This window comes from Aegilops tauschii, chromosome 7 (assembly GCF_002575655.3).
Source record: "Aegilops tauschii subsp. strangulata cultivar AL8/78 chromosome 7, Aet v6.0, whole genome shotgun sequence".
Taxonomy (NCBI): domain Eukaryota; kingdom Viridiplantae; phylum Streptophyta; class Magnoliopsida; order Poales; family Poaceae; genus Aegilops; species Aegilops tauschii.
This window is the reverse complement of record NC_053041.3, coordinates 371,805,975-371,824,844: the sequence shown is the minus strand read 5'-3', so window position 1 is coordinate 371,824,844 and position 18,870 is coordinate 371,805,975.

Below are 18,870 nucleotides of genomic sequence, written 5' to 3'. Positions count from 1 at the left end.
AAGAAGCTCCTAAGGCATTGGTCAAGTGGGTTCCCAAGACTAAATCAAGTTCTACTTCATCAAGTATGCCTACAACTCCAAGGATTCCCATCAAGATGATGTGGATCCCGAAGAAGAAGAACTAGAGAGTTCTTGAGGGTGACTCCGCCAACATACTTCACTCAAATCATCTAGGCAAGGACAAGTGCAAACAACTTCCACATCTTGCAGTAGTTCAAGGAGTCACAAACCCTCTTGTTGGTAAAACAAGGGACAAGGTAACCTAATGCTTTCATGGACATCATCTTGTGTGTACATCACTCTATGTCTATGGATATCCTTGTTTGTTCCTTATGGGACTAACCCGTGTAGGTATTGAAAGTGCAACTCACTTCAATGGATTGCTCCAAATGATCTACATCAACATTGAGCATCCACATCTTCAACATCTACATGAAGTCATCATCGACAAAACCCAAGGTTAGTTCATCCCTCTTAGGGGGGACATCACATCTAGGGGGAGCTTTACTCTAATCAATTGAGCTAAAGCAACTCTAATGGTGTGAACACAATAATGCTTTATGTAAAAGTGGTAACCCCACTTGTGCTTAACCGATGAGTATGACCTATGATCAAATGTTCTCATTTGACTCCTAAGTCAATATACTCATATATAGATGACCTAGTCATCGCCAATTGCTTGATAGATGCTAGAGTGTTTGTGCATGCCTTGTCACATATTTCATTTGTCATTCTATTGTGTGATCATGTTGATTGCATAGTTTACTCATTCAAGGACATCCACCTGTTGCTTTGATTGTTTGGCTTTTTCTCTTTTGCCAAGTGGATGGACAAGAATGCCTAAGAACCTCCTCTAGCTATATATGCTTTTCTCGCCTCAAACTCTGTTCATGCTACATCACAAAGTTTGATCAAGTCAGATTCGAACCACTCTGTGTGAGGAGCACTCGGAGTTCCCGATTCGTCATAGACTTAAACTTCCAAAACCTCTCTGTACATTTCGGTATGACCGATCCATCTTCTTCGGTCACACCGAGTTCATTGAGTTGATCTAGGTTTTCAATCTCGGTGCAACCAATTTGAACTTTTCGGTCACACCGAGTTGTAGTAACCACTTGCGATTCTGCATCTCAGTGCCACCGAGTTGTTCCACTCGGTCACACCCACAGGGTCAGGATATATATACCCACGGGTGAGATTTTGGAAATTCTTTCAAAACCCCTCGGCCCGCGCGTGTCCTGCTCTGCTGCCTCGGGTCTCCGGATCGTCTTCTCGTCGCCAGCGACCTCTCGCCGCTGGTTTCTGTCGCCGTCAATAGGATTCAACCCAACTGTTGACGCCGTAGCGAACTCACCGTCGAACTAGGGTATGAGTTCGATCTTTTGTGCTAATTCCTTACTCCGATTCTTAGCACAATGCAATGCCATGTTCTTTACCACGTATGAGATCAATCTATCCAGAGAAAATGTCCTTTAGGTTAGGTTTGATTTGAAAATTTTGGGTTAGGTTTCCGCCAAACTCATCTCGGACCGACCTACTTGTGGAAATCGGTCTCATCGATTTGGCTTAGGCCATTGCACTTGCACTTCTCGGTTTGACCGAAAGCTGCAAATCGGTGCGACCGAATTCAACTCTTTGTGAAACCCTAGCAATCTCGGAGCCACCAAACTGTGTCTCGGTCTGACCGAGATCACTAGTTTAGACTCCAAAAGTTGCTTCGGTGTCACCGAGTTTAACAAATTGGTAGCTCCGAAATGCTTTCTGTGGAGAACTAAATCTAAGTTTTTGACTCATCTGTTTTGCAAAAACTCTGCACTTTGTGATGCTCATCCACTCTATCTCATCTATATCTATTCACAGGGTCTGCTGTCAGTTTGCTTGCCAGAATGTCTGACCAGAGTGATAGCCTGAACAAATCAGAAGAGCAAGTGCACATGAGTGAGGGCACTAGTCCCTCAAGCAGCTATGATGAGGGCAGCAGGAGCACTCCAAGCAATTAGCCCAAGACTGCCCCCAAAGCTATTGCTCAAGCTCAAAAGACATCTAAGCCCAAGAGGAGCACTAGGAACATCCCAGTTGAAGAGAAGAACAAGGCCCAAGTGCCTGAGATGGAAGAAGAAGATGCTGAAGCCCAAGTGCTGAGGAAACTTAAACCAAAGATTCCAGATCATAATGACAGTCATCCAGTGGCAGAGGATATGAGCATTAGGAAGGATGCAGGTCTCAGACTTTGGATGCAGACTGATCCATATGCTGTGAGAAGGAAGACTGTTGTGGACTACAGGTTCCACACCAAAGAACAAGAAGATTTCTATGAAACTATTCTGCTGGACAAGAAGCCTATAGTCCGTGATATGAAGTGGGTTGATTGGGAATTCATTGATGAGAATGAAGACTATTTTCCAGGTGTACATGAAAGTTTCAAAGCATGTGTTGTTGATAAGTTTGTAGGTCAAAAGCTGACAAAATGGAATGATGAACTCATCATGCAATTCTACTCCACAGCTCATTTTTATCCAGATGGTAGAATTGTATGGATGTCTGAGGGTACAAGGTACCAGTCAACTATTGATGAGTGGGCAAGATTGATCAAAGCCCCTGAAGAGCACGAGGATGACTTGGATGTCTATGCCAAGAAGAAAAAAGACCACAACTCTATGGCAAACATGTACAAAGAGATCCCAGACAAAGCATTGGATACACATAGATTAGGATGTGTACATTACTTGTTGTCTAGTCTAGCTACAATCAACACAATATTGAGGCATACATTGTTGCCCAAATCTGGAGATCACAAGATGATCAGAGGCCATTCAATCAACTTGCTGCAGATTTTTGATGTACCTCAGAAATTCAAGGTCATGAGTCCGATTGTTGAAACAATCAAGAGAACAGCTGCAGATCAGAAGAGATCTTGTGGGTATGCTCCACACAGTCAGGTGCTCATCAACTCCAAGATGGGCACAGACACTCATTAGTTGGACATGGAGCATTTACCTTTGAGACCAGAATTTGAAGATAACACTGTTGTGATGAATCCCACATCTTTGCAAGCACAAGAGAAGAGAGAAAAGGCAAAGGCTGAGAAGGCTGCAAAGATGCCAAGTGTTGAGGAGGCATCTCAAGTATTTCTGAAGTCCAAACAAGATCAGCTTGCTTATCTGATTCAAGCAACTTTGAGGATTGAGAAGGGCTTGGCCACCCTGACTCAGAAGCAGGAGAGCTTGGAGAGGATCATTGAGACCAAGTTCTATGATCTTGATCTGAAAGTAACAGAGATGCAGACAGCTGTTGAGCAGCTCCAGGAGGAAGCAAAGGAGAAGAAAGGGAAGGCTACCACAAAAGCTTTTTACAGAGTGCCTAGAGGTCAGAGGTCTACTGCAGTGCCCATGGCTGACACTAGAGCAACTACTTCAGCAACAGCTTCAGTGCCACCTCCAGTTGCCACTCCACCAGCTCCAACAACATCTACCGATGCCTTCATCCTTGGAGTCCTCTTTACACCACCTCCCGAAGACCAAGCCTAAAGAGACGCATAGCACTATGCATTTTCAAACTTTTTGGTAACTTGTTGCCAAAGGGGGAGAAATGTATAGATCATAGGCTTCGAGAGAGAGTGTTTGTCTTCTTTGTCTCTCTTGCTATTTGCTTGATACTTTTATGTGTGCTCATTTAATACTCTTTATTCCTGTGTGTGAGATACTTGTATGATCATCTGTTTGATCATATTCAACTTTAATGTTTGCACGGATGATATTATCCTTTATATCCCTTATATGATCATTCACTTTTCTTGGTGATGAGTGCATGTTTTTAATTTCTATCATTTTGAGCGCTCCACCAAAATGTATGTGACATGGAAGAGTAACCTATGATCCTAATCGATTGTGCACTTGCATTCAAAAGAAAATTTTAAATAAAGCACAAATTTAGGGGGAGCTCTTGCTTATCACATACTTCTCAAAGCGATGATGTATTTCAATCTTATTATCATTTGTCGAAGCTTTGATCTATATGTTGTCATCAATTACCAAAAAGGGGGAGATTGAAAGTGCAACTATCCCAGGGTGGTTTTGGTAATTACTAACAACATATAGCTCATTAAACTAATGCTATTTCAAGATGATCATTTCAGAAAGTTCAGTGATTGGCATGGCATGGATTAGGAATGTGGACCCCTCAAAATGCTAAGGACTCTTATTGGCTCAAGCTCAAGACTCTACATTTTCATTTTAGTGATCCAAGATCACATTGAGTCCATAGGAAAAGCCAATACTGTTAAAAGGGGATGAGGTGTTACTTAATGGCTTGCTTGCTCAAAATGCTTACTGATATGCTTTAAAAGCCCTCAACCACTTTCTCATATCCACATATGTCCCAAACCAAAAGTCAAACTCGGCCCTACCAATTTGATCTATCCGGCGCCACCAAATTTATTTGACATAGCCACTGCCAGAAACCCTAGTCACTTCGGTCTCATCGATAGGGATCTCGGCCTCACCAGATGGGACTGCAAACTATCTGTTTCCCTTCGTAACATTTCGGTCCAACTGAGATGAGCGATCGGTCCCACCGAGTTCGCAATACAAACTCTTTGTTTCCTTTTCGTAACGTTTCGGTATCACCGAAATGAGCGAATCGGTCCCACCGAGTTTGCCTCACCAACTCTCTATTTGCCTATTACAGAAATCGGTCCTACCGAGTTTATGTGATTGGTCTCGCCGAGATTATGTTATGCCCTAACCCTAATGAAATCGGTCCCTCCGAGTTGACATGTCGGTCCCACTAAAAATCCTAACATTCACATTTTGAACTAAATCGGTCTGACCGAGTTTCATGATTTGGCCCCATCGAGTTTGGTAAATTGTGTGTAACGGTTAGATTTTGTGTGGAGTCTATATATACCCCTCCACCCACTCTTCATTCGTGGAGAGAGCCATCAGAACGTGCCTACACTTCCAGCATACATTTTCTGAGAGAGAACCACCTACTCATGTGTTGAGACCAAGATATTCCATACCAACCACAAGAATCTTGATCTCTAACCTTCCCCAAGTTGCTTTCCACCAAATCCAAATATGTGAGAGAGAGAGTTGAGTGTTGGGGAGACTATCGTTTGAAGCACAAGAGCAAGGAGTTCATCATCAACACACCATCTATTACCTTTTGGAGAGTGGTGTCCCCTAGATTGGTTAGGTGTTACTTGGGAGCCTCCGTCAAGATTGTGGAGTTGAACCAAGGAGTTTGTACGGGCAAGGAGATCGCCTACTTCGTGAATATCTACCCTAGTGAGGCAAGTCCTTCGTGGGCGATGGCCATGGTGGGATAGACAAGGTTGCTTCTTCGTGGACCCTTCGTGGGTGGAGCCCTCCGTGGACTCGCGCAGCCGTTACCCTTCATGGGTTGAAGTCTCCATCAACGTGGATGTATGATAGCACCACCTATCGGAACCACGGGAAAAAATATCCGCGTCTACATTGCGTTTGCCCTCTCCAAACTCGTCAATTTTACCTTCATATGCAATGTTTTACATTCCGCTGCTATACTTTTAGACTTGCATGTGTAGGTTGATTGCTTGACTTGTTCTAAGTTGCTAAAATCTGCCAAGACTTAAAGTTGGGATAAGGCTGGATTTTTATTTGGTCAAGTAATCTAATCACCCCCCCTCTAGACATACTTCCGATCCTACAGTAGGGTCTTGTGCTGTTGATGCTGAAGATGGGCCGTACCAGGCTGCCAATGGAGCCACGCCGTGGGCCGTAGGCAGGCAAGTCTGGGTACCCCGGTTCCCAGAATGCTGACAACTTATCTGTTTGGCTTGCCGGGGACCGCTATGTAGGCTCGTCTTCATTTCTTCTCTTCGGGACTAAGTCCGTGGCAAGAGCCCTGCAACTTAGTGCAGATGAAAATAGAGCTACATATGATCTTATCTACATGATCATGCTATGCTCATGATATGCTTATGAATGCATGCAAGCAAGCGTCTTTGGGGTCCCCAGCACTTCGTTTATTTATCTGTTGGACAGAGTCTGCGCCTGGCTTTGTACAAAGGGTTACATGCAACATCGGCAAGGCTTGTACAAAAGGGTGGCTGCCGGGCAGGGCCCAACAGCCGCGCCTTACGGGTAGAACTTACGGAGATGCTCAATGTTCCATGAGTACTGCAACTGAATGCCATCTCCGGTCTCCAGACGGACTGTGCCGGGTCTGGCGACTCGTACTACCCGGTAAGGGCCTTCCCGCTTTGGCGTCAACTTGTTTGCACCCTTGGCGGACTGAACACACCTAAGGACAAGGTCACCTTCCTCAAAGCTCCGCGCATGAACCTTGCGGCTGTGATAGCGACGCAGGGCTTGCTGGTAGCATGCAGCACGCGTGGCAGCCCAGAGACGGTTCTCCTCAAGTAGCACAACGTCGTCATGCCAGTGTTGTTCTTGTGCTACTCCATTGTAGGAAAGTACTCGAGGTGATCCGTATATGAGTTCCGTGGGGATCACTGTTTCCACCCCATAGACTAGGGAGAAGGGAGTCTGGCCGGTAGCTAGATTTGGTGTCGTATGGAGGGACCAAATAACCACCAACAGCTCGTCGATCCTTCGTGTGGCACACTTCTGCAGCCTATGAAATGTTCTTGTCTTGAGACCTCGCAGCACTTCAGCGTTTGCCCTCTCGGCTTGTCCATTGCTTCTGGGATGGGCAATAGAGGCAAATGTGATCTTGCTTCCGAGGGCATGAATGTATTGCATGAAGGTGTGGCTTGTGAATTGGGTGCCATTGTCAGTGATGATTCTGGCGAGTACTCTGAAACGGCACACCAATCCTTTCAAGAACTTGATAGCTGACTGTGCGGTCACCTTCCTCATGGGATCCACTTCCGGCCACTTTGTAAACTTGTTGATAGCAACGTACAAGAATTCAAAGCCCCTGGTAGCACGGGGGAAGGGGCCCAAGATGTCAAGCCCCCAGACCGAAAATGACCAAGACAAAGGGATCGTTTGGAGAGCTTGAGCAGGCTTATGTATATTCTTGGAGTGGAACTGGCAGGCTTCACACTTGGTGACTAGCTCAATTGCATCTTGGAGGGTCGTGGGCCAGTAGAAACCTTGTCGAAAAGCTTTTCCAACCAAGGCCCTTGATCTAATATAGGAGTCACACATACCCTTGTGCATCTCTGCCAGCAGTTCCTTTCCTTCTTCCCGGCAAATGCACTTCAATTTCACATTGTTGGGCCTTCTTCTGTATAGCGTGTCGTCAACGAACTAATACATACTGGCCCTCCGGGCTACACTTTTAGCTTCTTCTTGCTCTTCAGGAAGTTCTCCTGTTTGGAGGAAATGGTCTATGTGCCGTGCCCAAGTGCCTGATGCTCGACAACGAGGACTAGCGGCAACTCCTCGTTCACGGGAGCGCATGCCTCAACCGCAAAGATTGGTAGTTTGGCGGGAGGGTGCTGCTCACCGAACAAAGGGGAGTTGTTCCCGCCAAGCTCTCTACCGGGGGCTTCGGGAAGCTCTGCTGGGAGAGGCTTGCCGAAGTCCAATTTCCTCCTCTTTCTGGCTGTTGCCGGGGATACGGAGGGTTGAGTCAGATGGAGAACAACAGCCCGTGGTTCCACACGGAGTTTTTGCGCAGCACACTTTGACAGATGATCAGCAATGCTGTTTTCCACATGTCGCGTGTGCTCTGTTTGCAATCCATCAAAGCGCTCCTCCAACTTTCTCACTTCCTCGGCGTATGCCTCCATCAATGGGCTTTGATAATCCTTGTTTACTTGCCTTACCACAAGTTGCGAATGTACACGGATGGTCAACTTCTTGATTCCCAGTTCTGTTGCAATCCTGAGCCCGGCAAGGAGTCCTTCATATTCTGCAGCGTTGTTGGTAGCCTTCTCCAAGGGGAAGTGCATTTGAACCACGTATTTGAGGTGCTCCCCAGTGGGAGAAGCGAGAAGCACACCAACTCCTGCACCTTGTAGGGAGAAGGCACCATCAAAGTACATGATCCATTCTTGGGGCGCTTCCTTGTCGGGGATAACAGTCTCCAGCACTTCTTCATCAGGGGTAGGCGCCCACTCCGCAATAAACTCCGCTAGTGCTCTGCTCTGAATAGTTGACGTGCTCTCAAACTTCAAACCAAAGCTGGATAACTCCAAAGCCCATTCCACAATTCTGCCAGTGGCCTCAGGGTTCCTAAGTACGCGTTGCAAGGGGAAGCGGGTGACAACCGTGATCTCGTGGGCTTGGAAGTAGTGGCGTAGTTTCCTTGAGGCCTAGTACCTCGACCTAGCCCCTGCAGCAGGGAGACGAAGTAAACTGGCCACCGCACCACCTTCTTCCTTGCCGTGACCTTGGAACTGTCTCCGTCGCCCCGCTCCTCCTTGTTTTGATCTGCATCTGGTCTTGCCGGGATGAGTTCGCTTTCCTCTCCAGAGGGGATGGTGGTTGCGGCTGTTGCTTCATCTAGTTCCTGCTGCGCCACCAGTGCTACACTAACCACTTGATTGGTTGCCGCTAGGTATAGCAACAACGGCTCTTGTGGTTTAGAAGCGACTAAGGTGGGAACAGAGGAAAGATAGGTCTTCAAATTTTGCAACACAACGTCTACCTCCGGGGTCCACTCCACGGGCCCTACCTTCTTCAAGATTTTGAAGAACGGCAGGGCGCACTCGGCGGACATGGAAATGAACCGTCTTAGCGCGGCAACACATCGAGTCAAACGCCTCACGTCTTTAACTGTCTTGGGTGCTTGAATCTACTCAATAGCCTTGATCTTGTCGGGGTTGGCCTCTATCCCTCGGTGGGACACAAAGAAGCCAAGTAGCTTGCCGGAAGGAACATCAAATACACACTTCTCCGGGTTCAGCTTCAAGTTGATCTTGCGTAGGTTTGCAAATGTCTCTTCCAAGTCCTGAATGAGAGTCAATCTGTCCTTGGTTTTGACCACTATATCATCCATGTAGGCTTCAATATTTATGTGCAGCTGGGACTCAAAGCCAATATGTACTGCTCTCGCAAAAGTGGACCGGGCGCTCTTCAACCCAAAAGGCATCCGTACAAAATAGTATGTGCCGCGTGGGGTTATGAATGCAGTCTTCTCTTCATCTTCCTTGGACATGAAAATGTGGTCGTACCCGGAGTATGCATCCATGAAGGAAAGCAGATCACACCCTGAGGTGGAATCCACAATCTGGTTGATGCGCGGCAAGGGGAATGGGTCCTTCGGGCATGCTTTATTAAGATCTGTGAAATCTATGCAAAGCCTCCATTTCCCATTCGCCTTGTGCACCACCACTGGATTTGCCAACCATGTTGGATGCAATACTCCTCTGACCAAACCAGCTGCTTCAAGTTTCTTGATCTCTTCGGCAATAAACTGCCACTACTGGAATCAGGATCTTTGTCGTCTGCTAGCTGACGGCAAAGAAGGTCTTTGCCATCAGCTTAAAGAAAGCTGACGGCAAAGAAAGAGCGGACAGCAAAGAAGGTGTTTGCCGTCAGCCTGCTCTTTGCCGTCTACTAGCTGACGGCATAGAAGCTTTGTTGTCTGCTAGCAGACGGCAAAGAGGGTGGGTGGAGGACTAACGAGAACGACCTAACGGCCACTTTCTTTGCCGTCAGCCAGCAGACGGCAAAGAAAGTGGTCGTTTTAACGGCTGTTTCCCCCCGGCCCCACCCCACTATCTAGACTCTTTGTCATCTGCTAGCAGACAGCAAACAGTGTGACCTAACTGAAATAGGGCCGGCGCCCGCGCCCCACCCCTCTCTCTATCCCCCTCTCTCTCTCCCGGCCCTCACCTCACCCGCGCTGCCGGCCCCCGCCCCGCCGCCCTGCCCCGGCACCCCCCCCCCCCGCCCCCGCCGCCTTGGTTCCCCGCCCCGGCGCCCGCTGCCTCCTCCACTAGCGTCGGAGGCAAGGTGAACTTTTTGTTTGTTTTTTTCTACTATTATTTGTTGTTTAGGTTTAGGTGTTATTAATAGGTTTAGGTTAGTGGTAGGATTAGGTTAGTGCTAGGTTTAGGTTTAGATAATTAGAAGAAGAAGGAAGTTGAAAAAAGAAGAAGTAGTAGAAGAAGAGGAAAAAGGAAAAAAGGAAGAGGGACGTGGATCGCCGGTCGCCGAGGGGATAGATGGTGGAGCCAGTGGGTCCCGACGCCGTCGCCCATGCCTAGAATCCCCTGGTCTGAGTGCTGAATCATCGACTGTGCGTCGCCATACCAGAGGGCGCCCGGGGACGAGCGGGTTAGGGGGTTCCTCGACGTTGATGGAACCCTAAATAGCAAGTATCGTCGGTGCGAGATACATGTGGCCGTCGGTGTCGAAGACGACATCCACATCCCACAAGTGATGTCGGCGTCCGGCGTCCCACAGCAACAGTTCTCAGGGTCGATGGCAGTCAAACACCTATGCGAATTTGTCTTGCAGCCTCTGCAATGACGATGCCAAGTGTTGAAACTTGAAACACCCAAACTGACTCAAGTCGGTTTGGTTGTTTGAAGTTTCAAAACTTGGCTTTAATCCTCATCGCAGAGGCTGCCAGACAAATTCACCAAGGTGTTTGACCAACATCGGCCCCCAGAACTATTGCTGCACGGGGGACGCCGGGCGCCGGCGTCACTTGTGGGATGTGGATCTAGTGTTCAACGCCGAGCGCCACATGTATCTCACACCGATGATACTTGCTATTTAGGGTTCCATCGACGCCGACGAACCCCCTAACCCGCTCGTCCTATTGTAAATATTTAGTTAGGTTGAAGGAAAAAATAATATTGCTATGTTACTCATCTTTCGATTTAAATGTGCATTTTTCTTTGCTGCGAGGGTCTAGTGTTCGTTGAGCTCGGCCCCTGCGTTCGTGGGTGAGCACAAATGACATGTCCTCCTCCCCCCTTCATTTGCTGTGTTTCGGTCTTTGTGCCGATGAAACTTGCTAGATATAGGTGTCTTCAATCATCAGTATGTGTGACCACTATGCGTCTCCCGTTCGAAAGGGGGTTACATCTATAAATATGCATGCATTTGCATATTTATAACTGTGATTCTTTCGAATTGTCCAACGTTATCCATGGACAGCCCGAGTATGTGCAGATTGGGTTCGTTTTCCCATATGCTCTGCTCCGGATCCGATGTAGAATTTTGTCAGTGCCTCCCTGTTGTTCTTCGGGTACACATCCTCTCTGCTTAATGCCGAGACGTGTATCAGGAGAACAGCAGGGAGGTGCTGCCGAAATTTTGCGTCCGATCCGGAGCAGAGCATGGGAAAATGAACCCAATCTACACATACTCGGATGGGATTAGGACCTATCTTTACCTATTAGCGTCTAGGTTGCATGGACGTAATAAAAGTGACAAACTCCATTAACTGATGAATATATACATGTTGAGATATATATATATATATATATATATATATATATATATATATTTCTTATGTGTCCAGTATCTAGGTAAGATGAGTGATCGTGCGTGGATGTACACCGGTCGCACTAGTCAGAAAGACATGACCATTGAATGGTTAACAAAAACCAAGGGGTTTCTGAGAGCCGCATTTGCAAATGGCCAGAGGTCAACCTGGTGCCCCTGTGCCGGGTGCAACAATTGGCACAAGAGAACATAAGATGAAATGGGCAAACACATGCGAAAGAGGGGTTTTACGCCCGGTTATACGGTGTGGACATTTCATGGCGAGTCTGCCTAACATGCCAGAGCTGAGGTGCTTCGTCGTCGCACCGACGAGCATGGTACCGGGATGGAAGACATGGTGCAAGACTTTGATGATGCCCGAGACTCGGACGATGAGATGGAGGAATCTGCAAAGGCCTTCAAAGAAATGTTGGAGTCTTCAAAACATCCTCTACACGAGCACACTGAGCTTTGTCAACTAGATGCCATCTCACAAATAATGGCTCTGAAGGCTCAATTCAACTTGGTCAGAGAATACTACAACGCGATGATGACAGTATTTGGACGTTTTCTACCCAAAGGCCATGTACTACCTGCAAACCTGTACCAGTCAGACAAAATCCCCCGTCCTCTTAAGATGCCCTGTGAGAAGATACATGCCTGTCAGAAAGGATGTGCCTTATTTAGGCCTCAGTATGCGGACTTGAACTATCGTCCCATTTCCAAGTCATCCAGGTATGTTGTGGTAGACAACGGTATGGGTGAGAAGACGCAAACCAAAATCCCTATTAATGTTCTTTGGTATATGCCAATCGTACCAAGACATCAATGTTTTTTCATGGTCGAAGAGACGGCCAGACAGATGACATGGCACAAAACGGGCAAAAGAACCCAACTGGATGCAGATGGGAAGCCGATGATGGTGCACACATGAGACGGTGAAGCATGGAAGCGCTTCGATGCATTACATGATGACAAAGCGGCAGATCCAAGGCATCCTCGAGTCACCATTGGCACAGATGGGTTCAGTGTGTTTGGTCTGACGGCAGCCCAATATAGTTGTTGGCCCGTATTTGTCTTTCCACTCAATCCCCCCCCCCCCCGGACAGATTATGCAAAGAAAGAGCATTTTCCTAACGTTGATAATTTCAGGGCCCAACTATCCGGGGAAGAATATGAATATGACAGATTAGTTGCGATCTTCATCGCACTTGTTGTGATGAGGGTAAATTTTCTCTAGTGTTTTGCTTAACAAATGCATACTTAGCTTATTTTCCTCCTAAATGGAATAATTACCTAAGTTGATAAAAAAATGAGCTATACTTGCGTAAGTTGGCTCAAAAATGGCATCATCACCTAGGTACCACAAAAATGACCTATACTTACCTTATTTTTCTCCAAATTGACATAATAAGCTTAGTTGACCTATACTTTAACTAGGATAGCTATAAAATAACCTATACTTAGCATTTTTTCCTCCTAAATGACTTAATATGCTTATTTAGCTAAAAAAATGGCATAACTACTTAGGATAGCTCAATAATGATCTATACTTAGCTTACCAAGTTCATTTATGATATAATTAGCTTACTTAGGTCAAAAATGGCATAACTACCTAGGTTAGCTCAAAAATGACCTATACTTAGCTTCCTCAGTTCATTTATGACATACTTAGCATACTTAGGTCAAAAATGGCATGATAATCTTTGTTACCTCCAAAATGACATAGACTTAGCTTATTTTCCACGAAATGACATAATAACCTTACTAAGCTCCAAAATGACCTATTTACCTAGCTTAGCTCTAAAATGACCTACACTTAGCATTTTTACCTAGCTTAGCTAAAAAATGGCATTTACCTACCTTAGTTAGAAGAAGAAGAAGAAGATAAAGAAGATGAGAGGAGAAAAAGAAAGAGAAGAAAAAATCTTCTTCTTCTTCTAGCTAGTCTTGTTCTTCTAGTCTTGTTCTTCTTCTTCTAACTTTCTTCTTTCCCAATTTGCAGATCTGCTTTCGATGAGGAAGCTTGCGTGGATGGAGTCTACTCTTCTCCTTGTGCTTCCTTTTTGTTTTAATTTTGTAGGATGAACAATGTGAAACTTGTTACCTATATATGTATGTATGGATGAAACCATTGTATGCTTGTTGTTGGATATGTTGGCTAGCTATATATGTTGCATATGGACTTTTGATTTGGTATGTACATGTGTTGGATGATCATATCCTTATGGTAGGGATATGATTTGGTATGTATATGTGTTGTTATGCTTGTTGAAAGTATTTTCAATTGTGTATATATATATCTGTGAAATTGAATGAATTTAAGAAAAAACAGAAAACAGGGGTTGTAGAGGCTCTTTGCCGTCTGCTGGCAGACGGCAAAGAGCTTTGCCATCAGCCAGCGGACGGCAAAGCTGCCATGTGGCAGCTACCTATGCAACCTGGGGCGCACTAGGTTGGCCTATTTGGCAGCTTTGTCGTCTGCCGGCAGACGACAAAGACCTTGGCATCTTTGCCGTCTACCAGCACACAGCATAGCGTGCCACGTGGCAGCTACCTAGGGGGCATCTGGGCTGGCATATTTGTGCACTTTGCCGTCCGCTGGCAGACGACAAAGATGCAAAGGTCTTTGCCATCTACTAGCAGACGGCAAAGCACACCGTTAACCCCTTAACGGCCCTAAGATGCCATGTGTGTCGTCCAGGTCCTTTGTCGTCTGCTGGCGGACGGCAAAGACCTTTGCATCTTTGCCGCCCGCCAGCAGACGGCAAAGTGCCCTTTGTCGTAGCTCGTTCAGCTGGACGTGTTTCCATTTGCTGGCTGACGGCAAAGGCCTTTGCCGTCCACCAGGCATCCCTTTGCCGTCAGCCATGGCAGACGGCAAAGTTCCTGATTCCTGTAGTGTGCTGCCGCTCCAAAGCTTGCTTTGGGACCTACTGCTTGACGGGCCGAGCATGCAGGCAGACAGCAAGGTGGTACTCGATTACCTCCGTGGGAACACCAGGGATGTCAGATGGTTGCCAAGCAAACACATTGACATTTGCCTGCAGGAAGGTAACGAGCGCACTTTCCTATTTGTCGTCGAGGGTAGCACTGATAGTAAATGTACCATCAGCGCCAACCAGCCCTGCCAGGACAGCAGCCTTGGATCTCTTGCTATTGGAGTTCTCTGGCAAGTCATCAACAGGCGCAGCATACTCTGAAGAGGCGCGCTTCTTGGATTCCTTGTTGGCATCCTAACTAGCTTTCCTATTTTTCTTGCTTTCCTTGGCGGGAGGGGTAGCTTCCGCAGCCTCTACAGCGATTGCTTCTCGGTACATCTTATCCACGCATATGATTGCGTCCTTCTTGTCTGATGGAATGGAAATGACGCCCATTGGCCCTGGCATCTTCAAAGTGTTGTAGGCATAGTGGGATGCCACCATGAATTTTGCTAGGGATGGGCGACCAAGGATTCCATTGTATGGCAGGGGGAGGTCAACCACATCAAACACGATCTTCTCAGCCCGGTAGTTTAACTCCCCCTCGAACGTTACTCGCAGTGTGATCTTCCCTTTAGGATGACTCCTGCCGGGGCTGATCCCTTGGAAAGTACCAGTAATCTTGAGCTCTTCATCTGCTATCTGGAGTTTGCTGATGACTTTGGGAGAAATCAGATTAAACCCAGCCCCGCCATCAACCAACATCTTTGTGACCTTAAGGTTGCGGATCGGTGGTGAGACCATCAACGGCAAACACCCTATCAGCGGTGGTGCGGTCAGGGTGATCCTCTTCATCAAAGATGATGGGCGTGCGGGACCACTTGAGCAGTTTTCGAGAATCTGCCACTGGCTCCACGGCATTGACCTCACGCGCCCACTGTTTAAGCTGGCGGTGAGAGGAGTGCAAGGATGCACCTCCGTCAATGCATAGGGCGTTAGTGGCTTTCTAGAACTCCTGATCGCTGGTTTCCTCTTCATCTCCTTCATCACTCTCGTCATCACATTCCTTATTCTCACGGCCTCTGGTAGGTTTCCCTTGATACTGAGGGGCCTTGCCAGGGCGACCTCATCTGCCGCCCCGGCCTTTCCCGCCAACACCATCTTGGTCTTTCTCTTTGTCACGCTTACCGTACTCAGCCCTCTGCTTCTTGACGAGTTGCTCAACCTAATGACACTCTTGAAGATCATGGCCATTAGTACGATGGATCTTGCAGTACGCCCCGTCAGCCTTCCCGGCCTTCTCGGCAGCCGCGGCTTCCTGGCAATCAGTGCACGCGGAAACAGCCAGCGCTTCTTTGTCCTTGCGCTTCCTGTTCATTTCTTGTTCTTCTTCTTCTAATTGGCGGCGTCGTTGTCGTCCTCCGATTCAATGTCGACGCCATCTTCGTCACCGGGAAGTCGCCTCCCCTCCTCTACTCGGGCACACTTATCCACCAGAGTGTACAGCTCATTCACAGTCTTCGGCAACCGGACGTTCATCTTGGAACCTATCATGTGGTAGCGCACCTTGGACTGGAATGCATCTATCACAACTGTAGGGTGGATGTTTGGAGTGTTCCTGTGCACCCGGTTGAACCTCTGCATGTACTTCCGCAAACTTTCTCCTTCCTTCTGCGGGAGGAGCTGCAAGTCGCCAGGCCACCCTGGTTCTTGATGGCCGCCCGTGAAGGCGCCAACAAACTCATGGCACAGGTTAGCCCAGGTCGATATGGAGTTCTCTGGCAAGTGCATCAGCCACAACCTCATTTTTGGCTTGAGTGCCAAAGGGAAGTAGATGGGGAATACCTTCTTGTCTTTTCCCCCGGCAGCTTGAACGGCGATGGTGTAGATGCTCAAGAACTCTGCCGGGTTCAATCTTCCATCGTACTTTTCTGGTATCTCTGGCTTGAACATGCGAGCAGATGGCCAACGGACTTGCCACAGCTCGCGAGTGAAAGTGGGGCACCCAACCTCAAAAGGCGGGTACCCGCCTTCACCGGGCACGGGCTTGTCGACATCGGGGCCGTTGCGCCAATCAGACTGGTGGCGGGTTTCGCAGTATCGTTCGATGTGACACGCGCATCTTCCCTCCGCCTGTCTTCCAGGACTCGTCACCGGTCCGACGTGCTCGAGGATCGGATGAATCCATCGATATGTCATCGGGTTCTTGGTCGCATGGCTCTGGCTGCGTACCCTGTGCTGGCTGCCGCGGAGGGGATTGCACCGTGTGGAGGCCATGGCAGGCCTGCTCGTTGTGATCCTCCCGCCTTAGCGAAACCAATCAAGTTCTGAATGGTGGCCCTCCACTCATCCATCTGATTAGCCACTGGCGGAAATATCAATAGGAGTTGGGCCCATGCCATGGCCTCTGAAGCGGTGCTCGGCATGGACAACGACGCAGATCATGACGTCGCCTGGCTTCTGACGGTGCCGGTAGTGATGGCGCCGTGCTCTCGTCACCGTGAGCCAGTCGCCCAGGTGGCATGGTGACGAGGTGGATGCACTTGGGGATCGGCGACCCCATTCGGCGCATCGGCTCGGTGGGGCGTGTCCTGTAGTCGCACTCGCAGCGGGGGTGGCCAGAGTGTTGCGGTAAGCCCCAGAGCGAGCGCCATCGCTGCGGCTGCGTCCTTCGGTGGGGTGGAGAAGCGGAGACAGAATAATCTCTCCACCCGCATATTGTGGAGCCTGGCCACTGGGATGCTGTTGCGTTGTCCTTCTCCGGTGCCTCCTGCTCCCGTTTCGGCCGCAGGGGAAGTGGTGACGACGCTGCCTGCGCCGGCCACGTTCCCCACAGCGTCCACGTCCCCATGCATCCCCGTAGCCCCCACGTCATCGGTGGCCGCGTGCAAATGGGGCCTTCGAGGTGGACGGGTGAGTTGCAGCACTGGACTTTTTCTTGGCCGCCATGGATGATAAAGCCGTTGAAGAAAACGATGATGAAGATGATGCGTTGCTTACACTCTCAGGTTCACGCAAGCGCTTCCCCCTACCTGGCGCACCAAAGATGTCATGGAATAACACGACCACCTATGGGGCCATCGGCTCCTTGTGGTTCGGTAGGGGGGATGAGCACATTGCACAAAGAGCGGAGGGTGTAGAGCAGCACGACAGTGATCATATGGGCAGTTTTTATCCAGGTTCAGGCCGCCGCGAGGCGTAAAACCCTACTCCTGCTTTGGTGGATGAGAGGACCATGGTGAAGATGTAGCGCTCTAGCCCGGCAAGGTTGCCTCGGGAAGAGAGGAACTATGCGCGTATGAGTGTACAAGGGTCTGACTCCTTTCTAAGGTTGCCACGGCCCTCCTTTTATAGGCCAAGGGGTCACCCCCAATGGCAAATCAGTCATTACGTACTGATTAGATAGCAAACAGTGCTATCATACCTAACTCTACAGACAGGACAGGGTGCATCAAATGCCTCGCTTAGTGTCACATCGTGGCGTAGCCCGGCAAGCCTTGTCGTGCTATCCAGCCACCTTCTCGCCTGCCTGCGTGAAACGTCCATGGACGGGTGTCATTTGGAGGTGATTTCCTTTAGAAATGGCTACCACATGCCAAATAACAGCCATTTAATCACTTGGGGGCTCGACACCGCACCGATAGGTGACTTGCGTTGCTGTGAGGTGGAGCGGTGGAGCCTTGGCGGGGCAATCCGCCCTCGGCGTCCCTGGCAAGCTTGTCGTGGTAGTCTTGAGATTTGTCTTCGGGGCAACCTCGACCTCGCCAGGCTCGCCTGCCCGACAAGGGAAGTTTTTCCTTAGTGATATCTTGTTCTTGGTCTCGTCTTGGTCTTCTTGATCCGCCTTTGATTTCTCAAAGAGCTATCTCTTCTGCTTGGTCTTGTCTTGGATGCTGCAACCTTGGTCTTGAGCCTGTGTATAGTCCGGGCAACACACGCTTGGGGTTTGTTGTACAGACACTAGAGCAATCAGCGATGACATGGCCGTATAGTTTGCATTTGAAGCACTTCATATCTTTCGGAGGAAAGTGTCTTCTTGATGATTCTGGTGCATGAAATTCTTCAGCATTGACGAGATAAAGGTTGTGTCTCTTAAGATCACTCAGTTGTTGTGTGAGCATTTCAAGGTCTCGAGTGATGGAGTGTTGATTTTCGACATCTTCTTCTTCTTCAGAACTGCCATAATGTGAGAGAATTTATCCTTCACCTTCCGAAAGGGATTCTTGATTTGCCGTTTCCAGCTCCATCTTTTCTTCGTGGATTGAAAGCAATGTCATGATCTCAACATAGTGAAGCTCTTCGTAATCAGGTCTTTGTTTGATTTCAGACACAACCAGATCAAAGGATTCGTCAAGAGCACTCAGAAGCATGTTGCTACATCTCTATCAGTGATATCAGTTACCCTTAGCTGGTGTAGTCTTTCAACAATGATTTTCAATCAATCAGTGAGTTTCGTAACACTCTCCTTGCGCAGGCTTCTAAATCCAGTGAACATGGCCTTAAGCATTTTGATGTGAGGATCAGATCGGGCAACAAGATCTACGTGAGCA